Below are 13,960 nucleotides of genomic sequence, written 5' to 3'. Positions count from 1 at the left end.
AAAGCAAACAATAATAATCTTGTCTTACACACCTTGAATTCCACCTCAGGTGATATCAACAGTTGATATCTAGCCAGTGTTTGATATATTTTCCTATTTTCTCAGAAATAACAGCTAAAGTGTCAAAGTTGAAAACAATAGATGGAAACTCCCTCCTTTAAAAAAAGAAAGAAAAGGAAGGGGAGAAAAAGAAAGCAAGAAAAACTAACAGCTGCCAAGTGGATCTGAGTTTAATAATCTGGTCTTCCACCTCATGTAAACATAGCAAGTGCTTATGAAAGTGTTTTTGTGAACAATGGGTTGCTTTTGGTGGAGAGTGCTATAGCATTTCCCCTCACTGCTCCTTGTGAGAGGCAACAGAGATGCTTTCCTCCCCTTCTAGCCAAATAGAGAGGGCCTGAGAGACATCAAGAGTTCCTGCAACAAGGGAGGTTGGTGTAAATCTCGGCCCTCTCCTCACCCCGCCCCTAAAATGAAGAAGCATTGAGGCTCTCACTGTTATACTAGATGGAGCTCAGGGAAAGCCCTGGGTAAACAAAACATGAATCTCCTGGCCTCTGAAAGCCTCAGTCCCTGAACATCAAGAAGAGGCCTCTGTCCCTCTTGGGCAGTTCTTCAGGCCAAGCCTGGCTGGCACAGTTACATAACAGCAGGACAAGGAAAAGGGCAGTAGTTTGACTCCCAACATTTGAAAGTTTATTTGGGCCAAGAGGCCTCTGGGAAATGTAGTCTGGTTTGAGCTATCTTTATTGTGTTAAACTAAAATAAATTGGAGATCAGGTTTGAAAATCCTCTAAGCAGATAAAAACATTAATGCCACTGAAGCAAAATTAAATCAGCTTATTTCATGAACATAGAGGGAAAATTAACTTAGATTATTTCTTGTAAATGCCTCTGATAATCATAAAAGAAACTTAAGTCCTCTTCCTAAAGGGGTATAAGATAATTTTAACCAAGCCCCTGCTGTCTGGAAACCCCCCTTGTAATAGTCATCATGAAGGTTAAACAACTTCCTCTTTTTCGCTTCATAGACCATCCTGTACCATCATGCCTCTAAGCTTCATATCGGTTTAGGATCTGAAGACTCTCAGTCTGTGAATAGTTCTTTTGTGCACAATAAATTGTTGCTCAGTCCTATTTACTAATCTGATTTTAATTTTAACAAAAGCAGCACCCAGGAGGGAGTCTTGCTGATATGGAAACACCAGAAATATGAAACCATGGATGGTATGAAGAACAAACTCTGATGCGGAGGCTGTAGGAAGGCCAGAAAAGATGAGGCAGTAATTGCTTCACCCATGTTTGCAAACTGTGCTGTGCTAAGGCAGCCTCAAAACTTCCAAAGAAGCTGCACATCTGCTCAATGCAAAATCATCGTCAAGTCTCCATAATAAAATGAGTCAAAAAGCAAGACCCAGAAAACTATATTAATATAAGTCCTTGTTATGAAATTCAAAACCAAGCAAAATTAGACACTGTATTTATTTACCATTCATAACTCTTTTTAAAAACCAAAAAAAATGGCAAGCATAAAATTGAATATAGTCATCAGCTCTAGGGAAGAGGCAAGGGGACAAACTAGAGCAGGAACACATAGATAAAACTAAATTAATATTATTGTTTAAGTTTTGGCTTGGGTGGTATTATTTTTGAAAATAATAAATCCATGTTTAAAATTAATAAAAAGCCATCGTATAGGCCAATTATCCAGTATATAATAAACCAAGGATTATGATTCATCTATATTTGTTCTCCCGAGATGCATGCTAACAGTTGCCAATTATTCCAGATGTATTACAGCAGATAATGTTAATAAAGTTTATATCTATGCCATTCTCTATATTGAGACCTTCAAGTTATGTGCTATCTAACAGCTGCCCCTCAGTTGCCCTTTACCCTTAGCTTATGCTGCTGTGAACTCATGGCTGTAGCTGGAATACACTACTTTCACTTCCTTGCCTCATTAATTTCCCATTTGGTGAATCATATAGATTAAAAGACTCTTCCTTCAAATCAATCTTGACTGCTATTAGTTTTCCAGAGATTTATTAAAAGCTCTTCACTAGTTTCCAGGCTGACATAAATGTCCTCATATTTCTTTGATTATTTATTCACATTTTGGAAGGTGGAGCAAGTGGTAACCACAAGCTAAAATCGCACATTTATAGTGGAAGTCATCTCAACTCAAATCTTACTTCTTTTAAAGTTTTATTTTTTTATAAATGCTTCATTGACTATATCCAAGATGTAAGTTCTCCTCCTTCTTTGAGTTTTCTTTCTTCATTGGCTAAGTCCATTTCAAAGAGGTTTTTGAACTGAAGATACAAAACACTGCTCTACTATGGCTGCTGTTGCCTGTTCCATGACCCTGCATGGTATAGGGGGTTAGCAGGCTTCCACCAGGTTCTTCTTCAATTACTTGCACTGCTTTGGGGTGGGCAAGGGAAGCAGTGTCATCACTCTGTCCTTTGTACTTGTTTGTGTGTTTGTTTGTTTGTTTGAGCCATGGTATTAATACCTGAGAAAAGCCTTCAAATTACACTCACGAAGGGTTTCAGTCTAGCTATTCCCTCTGGTATGTATGCACTTTCCCCTAGTTATGTGCTTGCCAAACTTCCCTTCCTCTTTTAAGGCTCTGCTCCACTTTCATCTTCTCAATGAAATCTACCCTGGCCTCACTATTAATTAATACCACAAATTGCCTTCTCATTCCCAAGGCTCACACATGGCTTAGCCTGATTTTTTTTTTCTTTTGCAAAAGGACTTAATCACTCTCCAATATTTTTATGTTAACCATTATTTTTTGAATCCTCCCATTAAAGTGCAGGCTATAAAAAGGCATATATCTTTTAATTACTGATATATTGCAAGCATTTAGAGATCTACCTCACCTCTAGCAAGCACCCAGTAAATTAGAGTAGAACAAATACATAAAGTTTCCAACATGTTCATGGCAGCTTTCCCACTTTCCAGTGTTGCTTGTTTTCCTTTTAATATTTTACAGTGAACATTCATTTCAATAGGACTCTGGAATGGGAAATTATATATTCTTAAAAGAAGAGTTTTCATTGCCAAGTAACCAAAATGATGTTACATTGCCATCTTACCAAAATACGTTGAAATTGTGTCATTTCTAAGGAGACCTACATGCCTAATCTACATGATCTACATGCCTGATAAGTGCCTTCACTTCCCACTGGAAAGGCACCAGTTAAGCAAATTTATTATCAAAATAGGATGTCATCTTGTTAATGTGGCAGCAGAGCAAGAGAAGTAAGTTGGAGGACATTAATTGCCTGTGGCATCGAATAACGTTAGCCAGATGCAGCAAGCCCTCCTCAAGGAGAAAGACACAAATAAATATTTGTGCTGGTTCATTAGGGAAGCCTCTCCCAGGCTGAAGAATGCAAATACACTGTGATTTTCTGCTCATTCGACCCAGCATTTCTCAGTTTCTTGCAGACCCCTCACCCTGTTATCACAGAGCCATGCATGCTTAAGGTCACGGCAGTCATGCATCCTGGGCTGTGCAGACAGCAGATCTTGATTAAATTTTTTGAATTTTTTGAAGTCTTTGATAACACAGTTACAGGCAGCTTCATGGATTGTGTCATTTCTACAGCAGGATGATCTCATGCGTTGCATTTGTATTCTCCCCAATTTCATTTTTAAAGGGTAATTTTAACTTTCATTTTGGGAAAGGCATCATACCATTACATTCATATTCTTATGACATTTACCCACCTTGTAGGGCTGGTTTGAGGGTTGCATCACCTATGTGTTAGAAAGTGCTCTAAAAAATTGTCATCTAAATACAACATGGCATTTTACTTTTTGGTTATTGATAGCACACAGCTTCTATGAGAGGGATTTTCTACCCACTGTATAAGTTGGCAGATGTTTTAAAAGTTTTAATTTATTTGGTCATACCAAATTTCGTATCATCTATTTGATTACCTTCAGTAAACAAAATTGAATAACAACGTGTATCATTTTGAGCCAATCATTAAATTTAAAGTATAAAATATATAGATGCTCCTCAGCTTAGGATTGGGTTATGTCCTAATAAACCTATTGCAAGTTGAACGTATCATAAGTCAGAAATTCATTTACTGCACCTGTCCTACCGAACATCATAGCTTAGCTTACCTTGAACATGCTCAGAACATTAACCACTAACCAAATGTTGGGTGAAATCCTCTCACTACTGTTGCCCAGCATCATGAGAGAGTATCATACCACGTATCTGTAGCCCAGGAAAATATCAAAATTCAAAATTTGAATATGGTTTCCAATGAAAGTGTATAGCTTTCACACCATTCTAAAGTAAAAAAAAAAAAACTTAAGTGGAATTATTGTAAATCAGTTACTGTCTGTGTTTTACATTAAACAAGATTTTTATCTAATGAAAATCCATGTATCTGATATTAAGCTAGAATTTTTCTGAGCAGAAGAATTAACATTATTAGCAGCTCTTAAACTTTCCCCTTTTTTATCCCAAGAGCTGTACAAATTATTTTAAATTTCTTGCTACTAACAAGCTCAAATAAGTATTCCTATATTTTAAATAATTCTCCCAGCATTTACTGCTTCCCATTGTGCTCATTGTAGCATTCAGGTCTCAGCTAACCTAAATACAAGAATGAGGCATGGAGTAAAAAGAATGACTAGTTACATGTGTAAATTTATGGGTCAACTCTTCATGGATAATAGAGGCTTAAAGTAGTGAGAAATGCAATTGCAAAATGAAGTATTTTATTCTTGGTTAGGGAACTGAAATCCCCAAGGCTTTCTGAAGTAAGAACATTGAAAGTTTTCCAAATAGTTAAAAAGTACCTTGAGAAATTATGAATCATTTATAAAATTGAGTGGTTAAGATCTTTATCTAAACTGGGAGAAAGGATGAAAGTGTGGTATTTCTTCAAAACTGGAAATATGTGAAAATGATCAAAATATTTAACAAATTATTTTTGCAGTATGAACTGTGGGCCTCAGTAACCTAACCTCAGGTATGAAAAGGGCCGTGAGCAGTACTACCTGTGCCATAGCAAGTGCGCTGACATCAAAGATGCCTCTAAGGGTTAGCTGCTGTGCGGCCGCTCTAGGTCAGAAAACTTGAACTTTGTGCTTTCAGACATTCTGAAGTTTGAAGACATTAATAAAAATGTAGAAAGTTATTCTCATGATGTTCCCTGTCAAACCTCATGAGAAATGTTATGCACAAATATAAATCCTTCCTGCTAATATAGTGAAATTGCTGCTGCAACTTTTCCTATTATCATAATGTATTGTAGCTGGCTTCACATGTAAGATTATGTGCCTATGGGCACATCCGTACACAAAGTGTCAGAAGAGTCTGACCCAAGTTCTGAGAGCTACATGAGGCCATTATTTCTAACCTGCGTGGAGAGGTAGGAGGTAAAACATGCCCAAGGAAAAACCAGTTTAACTACCTTTTGTTGCCTTTCAGATAAATGAAAGACCTGGGCTGCTACAACTGAATGTCTTATAAGTACCTTCTAAAAATTGTAAATAACATTCTGTACTTGAACAGGACATACCTGGGAGATACAGTTGCCTTTATGGAATGTTTAGCTTTAGATGTTTATGAATAAATCATATGTGATTATGTGTGATAGGGAGGGGGAATTATTTAAACTCAAATTTCCTAGAAAAATACATCTTTTGAGGTACATCACTGAGTAATTTTTCTTAGTCTGTTTGGCCTTATTTTCTTTCATATAACTTTGGCATTAAATTTAAAGTGAAGGAGGGTTCTCTGTCGATATAAAGTAAAATTAAGTCAAGGAAGTAGAAATAAGAAATATCCAGTCCTGACAGAAAAACAAATACCATATGATCTCACCTATAAGCGGAACCTAACCAACATTACAAAGATGCAAGGAAAATAAGACCAGCAACACTGAAAGGAAAAGAAACCAACAGAGACAAGAGGGAAGGAGGGAGGGGTAGGCGGGGGAAAAGGAAGAGAAGGGGAAAGTCAAGGAACATATAGCAAGGACTCATGGAGAAAACCAAAGGGGAAGGATTGAGGGAGGGGTGGGGGAGGGGGCAAGGGAAAGTGATGGGGGGGAAGGCAGAGACAAATGTATTTGAAAAAATAAATTAACTAATTTAAAAAAAAAGAACATAAGGCTAAAAGTCTGGAGAAATGGATTTAATCCCACTTCTATGATAATTAGTTGTTTGAAAAATAGGTTAATGAACTTTTCCAATCCACACATATGCAAAAATAAGATAAAGAATAAAAGACTGAAACTCTAAATACAAGATTTCTTAATTCCTCAAACTCCTTGCATTTCAGTACTGATACACTTCTCCCTTATTTTTTTTTTTTCCTATGGCCCGCAAAGTTACGTTGATACCGAATTCATTGTTTTATACCATGAACTGTTTGGAAAGAAGACTAGCAACCCAAAAAGTAAAATTAAGATGTGTTTCTCTTGAAGGGTAAGGTGGTGGTAGAATGAAGTTTTTAGGAAAATGAATCTCTTTTTGCTCGGCCATGCTTGACTCTGCTTATAAGTAGTTCTGGACCTTCTGAGTAACAAGAAGTAACAAGAAGTGTGCAAAGTGACAGGAAAAAGGAGGGAAGCCAACGAGAAGGAGCTGGGTGGAACATAGCGGGGCAGAAGGCCGGCAGTGCTCTAAGAAGCTGGGGAGTGAAATTAAAGCCGCTGGAAAACAAACCCATTTGCCAAGGACCCTCCGGTCCTGCTGCCTAAAGATACGGCAATGAGACACGCCAGGCATATTTCTTGTGACAGGATATAGGATCAGGTACTGGTTACAGATAACCTTATGTCTTTGTTATCCAGAAAACACTAACTTACAAAGCAGCACACTTTCATTTCCAACTTGCACTTTGTATGCTCAGCTTCAATAATCTTGCTAGGATAATTGATTTTTACCGGTACCCCTGCGTTCTATTATGCTGCTACAGACAGCCCACACTTCCACTTTTCTTTTTTTGCCATCAATTTTTTAAAAGCATTTATATAAGCCACTTCCATCACTCCTTTGTCAATTCAGCTAGTTTTAAACTTAACATTCAGGGCAGAAAATCTCTTTTCTACTTATGACAGAAAGCGCTGAATTATTTTGTATTGATCGAAAGTGTTTTCTATTCTTCCATGGAGCCATCATCCTTGAAGCTACATTCTGTTTAGCAACGTATAGTAAATGTTGTAAGGAGACATCATTGTACAATAGGAGAAGCGCGTGGAGGGGTAGAGTTGGAAACACTTGTGTTTGCCTCCCAGACCTGTCTCTCAGCAGCTGTTACTTTTTATTCTGTCTCCATACCTCATCACTAAAAATGAAGATATTAATCCAAATGATTTCAAGATTGTGAGAAGCTAAAGTGGGGGCAGATATAAAAGCTTGGTAAATAAATAGAAATACCGTTTTGAAGTATAACTTATCTAATGATATCTAGTTCCTCTTTAAGATAACCCTTATTGGTTCACTGACACTGTATAATAGTACATGTGAAATACATCATTCTTAACTTTCAAGACTGATTATGTGCAGCCAACTAAAATACATATCCATAATTTCAAATGATACGAAGAAGTTGTTTTCTGCATCTCACCCCTGCGGGCAGTAGGCCTTGTATCCAGGTCTTCCAAAGCCAAGGTGGTTTTCTTTGTTTTGTGTTTGTTTTGTTGTTGTTGTTTCCTTTTAGGGTAGGGCACTTGCCCAGAGGAACTGTTTTACTGGCTGTTATATATAGAAGCTAAATCAATGTTGAGGGCAAAGACCTGCCAATTTCCAGGTCCAGAAGCAGGCCAAAGAAATCAGAATCTTTAATGTTATATATTGATAAAGATGGAAAGTGCCCCATGTCTGGTGGGAAACTATGAAGTCTCATTTTGTTAAGCAGAGAAAAGAGGCAAAATTCTCTCATAGAAGCCTCAGAAAACTAGAAAGGAGCAGGAATGGCCCTACCTCTGTAGCTGAGCCAAGCTGACCATAGCTCACTGACTCCTGAACTGAGCCAGTAAAAGCAGGTTTTAGTTTAGTGCCCTTAGGAGATGATATCAAAACCCAGAATCATTGGAGAGAGTAGTTCCAATTCCACTAAATGATATAAAAAATTAAAAACAGTGTTGGTCCCACCCTAACAATAAGAAAAAAAACCTCAATAATGTACAAAATGATAACTATTCTTGAACTTCTGAAATAGGTGAAGTCCCAAGAGAACCAAGTGGCATGAAATCTAGAAAGAGACCGATTTTTCCAAAGACACAAAGGAGTGGCTTCTCCTGCTGCAAACCATAAGGAAGAGATGTCAAGTTAAATGCCGTACGTTTGGATAAGATTGTTTTGACTAAAATATTTAACAGATTTCTAAAGTTTGATGCTTGACAGGGACATTGAGAAATTGAAGTCAGTGCTGTCTTGAAGATATTGAGAGTAACAATACAAATTTTAAAACAGTTCGGCTTCTAACAAGATTGACTCGCTCTGCATACAAAAGACCTATCAAAAGAAGTATGCCCGTATCCACGCATAAATACTATGCATTTCAAAATCTTCAGTTCTGCACTCAGTGACATGAGTTCAATAAAAACCATGAGGAAAGAAGCAAGAAAAAGAGCTCACTGTCAAAAAACAAAGCAATTAATAGGACCAGACTCAAAAAATGACCCAGTTACAGGAACTACCAGGGAGGAAATTCAAATTAGCTCTGATTAGTATGGTAAAAATTGTTATGGAAAAAGTGAATGTCATTGTCATTATATGCACATAGGAGAGTTTCATCAGGGATAGGGAGCATACTGGAAAGAGGCAAATGGATATCCTAAAAATTCAAAGCATAGTAATAGAGGTGAAAAATGCCATTGAAGGACTCCTCAGTGCACTAGACATAAGGGAAAAGTAGTGAATATAAAGTGAAGGTGTAGAAATAACCAGTACTGAAACACAGAGAGTTAAAAAAAAAACACAATAGACAATCCAAGAGCTATGGAACAACATCAGATAGTTTCACAAACGTTTACTTGGAATCCCAAAAAGAGAAGAGAACAAGAACAAGGAAGTAGATATTTGAATTATGAATAAAAGAAATGAAACTATGGATCCAATGAGCTCAGAGAACTACCAAACAATATAAATACTCTCCCCCCAAAAAACACATCTAGGCATATCATATTCTTTACCTGTTGAAACCAAAAATAAAGAGAAAATCTTGAAGGCCACCAAAACAAAAAGGCACATTACCTACAGAAGGACAAGAATGAGAATCATTGTGCCAGAAACTATATAAGCCAGAAGACAGTGTAATGACACATTTATAGGTTTGAAAAAAGGAAATAACTTACCAACCAAGAATCCTATACAGAGCAAAAATGTCATTTAAAAATGAAGGTTAAATAAACACATTTTTAGACCAAAAAAAGCAAAGAAAATTTATCACAAACAGGCTTACAATACAAAATATGTTAAAAGAAATTCCTTAACAGGAAAAGTAAATTATACAGAAATTAAGATGTTAAAAAAAAACTGAGTATCTCCAGAAACAGTAAAATGAAGTTACATTAAAGTATATTTCTCTTTTATTGAAATAGTAAAAAGTAAAAATAATACCAATGTAGTTTGGTTTTATAGCATATGTTAAAGCAAAATGTGAATAATCAGAGAAGACTAGATGGGAGGGAGTAATTGGAAGTGTATTGTGTAAGCTTTTTATAATATTTATCAAGGAGTTTCATATCAATTGAAGGCAGGTGGTGATTAATTAGAGATGGACATTATAAACCCTAGTCTCTTTTTCTGTGTTCTTATGTTTGCTTTTGTTTTTATGTATTTTTTGTTGTTCAATTACAGTTGCCCCCCCTTTTTCCCCATTGTTCTCCTTTGCCCTGGCCCCCACTCCCACAGTCAATTCCTTCCCCATAGTCCATGCCCATGAGTCCTCTCTATTCATGTTCCTTTGTTTGCCCTTTCCCCTTCTTTCCCAATAGGCGCCCTCCCCTCTGGTCTCTCTCAGTTTGTTCTTTATTTCCAAGTCTCTGGTTCTATTTTGCTCATTCGTTTGTTTTGTTGATCAGATTCCACTTATAGGTGAGATCATACAGTATTTGTCTTTCACTGCCTGGCTTATTTCATATAGCATAATGCTCTCCAGTTCCATCCATGTTGTCTGAAAGGGTAGGAGTTCTTTATTTTTTCTGCTGCGTAGTATTCCATTGTGTAAATGTACCACAAGTTTTTGATCCACTCATTTACTTAGGCTGTTTCTAGCACTTGGCTATTATAACTAATGCTGCTATGAACATTGGGGTGCACAGGTTCTTTTGAATATGTGATCCAGGATTCTTAGTGTATATTCCCAGCAGTGGGATCACTGGATCAAAAGGGAGTTCCATCTTTAGTTTTTTGAGGAAATTCTATACTGTTTTCCACAGTGGCTGCACCAGTCTGCATTCCCACCAAGAGTGTACTAGGGTTCCTTTTTCTCTCCAACCTTGCCAGCACTTGTTTGTTGATTTGTTAATCATGGCCATTCTAACCAGTGTGAAGTGGTATCTCATTATGGTTTTAATTTGCATGTCTCTGATGGTAGTGATGTTGAGCATTTTTTCATATGTCTACAGGCCCTCTGTATGTCCTCCTTGGAGAAGTGTCTGTTCAGGTCTTTTGCCCATTCTTTAATTGGATTGTTTGTTTTCCTGGTGTGGAGTCATGTGAGTGCTTTACATATTTTGGAGATCAAATCCCTCCGGGTCCGAGGTATCATCAGCAAATATGTTTTCTCATATTGGGGAAAGGTTGGTTCCCTTTCCATTTTGTAAATGTTTTCTTTAGCCATGTAGAAGCTTTTTAGTTTGATGTAGAAACCCTAGTTTTTAAAGAGGCCACACAATTAAGAATAAAGAAGTTAATTTAACCCCATTGTTTTCAGCTCCACCCCTTGATCCTCCTTCTTGTCATGCATAAATTTCCTTAGGTGTAGCTTCTTCCATCAAACTCTCCTTAGGAAAGAAATAGGCAGCAGCATAGCATAATCATTAAAAGCGTGGAGAGAGACTGGCTGGGTTTGAGTCATGGCATATCACTCTGTGGGCGACCTTGAGCAGGTTCATCTTTCTGGGTCTCAGTTTTCTCCTTATCTGTAAAGGGATAATTTGATACTCTTAGATGTATGATAGAAATAGAAATAACTTATTTTGTAAGGCATCAAGGGTAAGGCCTAGCACATTGTGAGTACTGTATAAGTTCCATAGTCAGTGCTATATAAATTATTCTCCAGGTAAAGTTTCAAGGCGTCCCCCAGTTTTCTGGCCCATACACACACTTCAGTCCCAAAGGCAGGGTGTTTTCATGAGCAGAACTTACTAGAAATGCTTATTTTCATTGTTTGTTTTTTTTTTAAGGTTGGTATTTTTTCACCCGATCCATGTTCAATATCACTTTACTGGTTAGAGACTATGCTGTATAGATTGTTAAAATTTCAGATGTCATCCTTAGGTAAAACCCATCTTCAGGCCCTTAAGTTATAGATTTTATTCCTTTTTCCTTAGATTTCTAGGCTCAGCTACCACTTCTCTATCTGGTTTTTGTCTTTCAAATATTTGCCAAAGTATTTTGTCTGCAAATCTCTCTCCCATTCCCATTATCCATTATAAATCAACAAATTTTTTTATTTATGGGCTTTCAATTTAGTAGTGATTTTTCAATTCAGTATTAGTGCTTAAATAGTAAGAAATCAGCATGTCTTATGTTTTCTTCCTTTTTAAAAGCTTCTCAATATCAACTAGGAGTGTTGCATCTGTTTTTTTTAAACATATATGGTATGAGTATGCTCACATGTATGTGTTTGTGGGTTTTATGCCCCCTGCAAAGTCTTAGGACTTCAGGGGATGGGAAACATATCAGGGATGCTGTGGCTGTAACAATGAGTTCACTGAGCTCCAAAACTCTTTTCCTCTCAAACAGAAATGCTCCTCTTTTATTGAGTTTATGTATTGCTTTTCCACTAAAGTTTATATTTAAAGAAAAAGCTATTTGATGAAATCAATAGTTTTAACCTTCGTGGTTACCAAAAGAACAAAAAATAATATAAAAATATGATTGTGAGTAAAGATAGTAATGGTACATTTCCTGAGGATATAGGAAATATATATAGAGTTCAGCCATGTGGGAAATACACTGATGGTCCCCAGGAGTACGAACTACTTGCTTGATGTAATTGGACACTTGAATGGATGCAAGTGCAAACCTATTAATCCCTTACAGTAGATATTTCAGGTTGAATGAATAAAATTATGGAGTGAGCGATCTGGAAAAGAGCCCGGATGTAAGATAGGAGAAGACTGGGTATACTCTCCCTTTCAAAAGGAAAAGGAAGACCAGAAGCCTATTTGAAACCATCCTGCTCCTATTAAGAAACCTGGAATAAAGGCTAGAAGAACTGGTAAAAAGTCCTTAAACTATTGTCATGTTGACATATTTATACTTTTAATGTGTTATACCCAGCCAGTTTGGAGAATGTGGCATGACACAGTGGGTAGTGGTACAAAACAAAGAAGAGAAGGAAAGAGACTTAGGCACTGGCATTGGTAGCAGGTGGGAAAAGGAGAGCACTTCATGCTGGTCTTGGTATGGTCTGAGAAATGCATCAATTTCAGGAACACTCAGAGTTGTACAATTCTTCATCAGAAACATGCTTTCCAAGGCTAAGGTACTGTTTTCTGTACAATGTCAGCAAAAATAAAACATGTGCTAGGGTACATAATCAGTTGATATTATTAAAATACTTAAAAATACAAATTTTTATTCCACTCTCTTCCTGAATATTGAGTTAGCATTGAATAGCAATGTATACAAGTCAGCAGGCACTCCCTTGATTTCAATAGACTCACTTGAAAGAGGAAAGTGCACAGCATCTGAAATTAGCTTAGCATAAAACTTTCCCTTTACTCTGAGTTTCCTAGAGGAAAAGAAGTAAACAATACCTTGGACCTGCTGGTCCTGATGCAATTCAAAATTTAAAAGCCCTTTCTTATGGTTTATCATGTATCTGATTCTATCACTGTTCTTTTTATTGTTGACATTATTGCAGATGTCCCTCATTATCTCTTTGCCCCCCTCAACTGAGCCCCCGTTTCTCCCCACCACAGCCTTCACCACATTATTGTCTGTGTCCATCGGCTATGCATATATCATTCTTTAGTTCGGGAAAAGAAGAGACAGACCACAGGTAATGTTACTGACTGGTTCCTGATGTATTCTCCCAACTTTTCACAATAAGAGGGGGAAAAAAAAAACAATACAAAGAAAATATGAAAATTTGTATGGTGGGGAGAGGTAAGATTATAATAAAAAATTCTTTCAGTGAAGTGTTTTTAAAACTGGCATTCACAATCCAACAGTGAATTATAAAATCAATTTAGTGACTTGCAACCAGAATTTTTGGGTAAATAAAATAAAATTAAATTGAGTCAAACCAAATAGCATCTAGAATGGAATAGAATAATAATATATCTTAAATGTATAGAGTTGTATCATTTATTAAAACATTTGTTTCTTTGTGAGCATGTTTTATGAATGTGTGTGTTGAATCAAAATGTAAAATGTGTTGTGAATCATAAAGCTGTTTGAAAAATAACTCTTTAGAGTAATTACCACTAAATAAAGTGTAGCTGAGGTTGATTAGGAAAAATTATAGACGAATTCATGTATAGGTCTCTGAAATAACAGCATGATCAGAAAGGATGCTGTTAAAGAATCAGAAAGGGATTGGCAAATACTTCTGTTTTTTCCTTAAATGAGTAGAAAGTTTTCTTCTATATTGTAATAGCCACAGGAACAAACTTAGTTGTTTCCAACATCTCTTTCTGAAGTTAAAAAATAATAATAAAATCATATTTGTGGTTTTCCAGATGTTTGTTGGGAAATCACAAAAATATTTTGTATGTAATAGATATCCTAA

Source organism: Pteronotus mesoamericanus, unplaced genomic scaffold (genome assembly GCF_021234165.1).
Source record: "Pteronotus mesoamericanus isolate MK-2021 breed Mesoamerican mustached bat unplaced genomic scaffold, CSHL_Meso_final contig_78, whole genome shotgun sequence".
NCBI classification, from domain to species: domain Eukaryota; kingdom Metazoa; phylum Chordata; class Mammalia; order Chiroptera; family Mormoopidae; genus Pteronotus; species Pteronotus mesoamericanus.
This window is presented reverse-complemented; position numbering follows the sequence as displayed.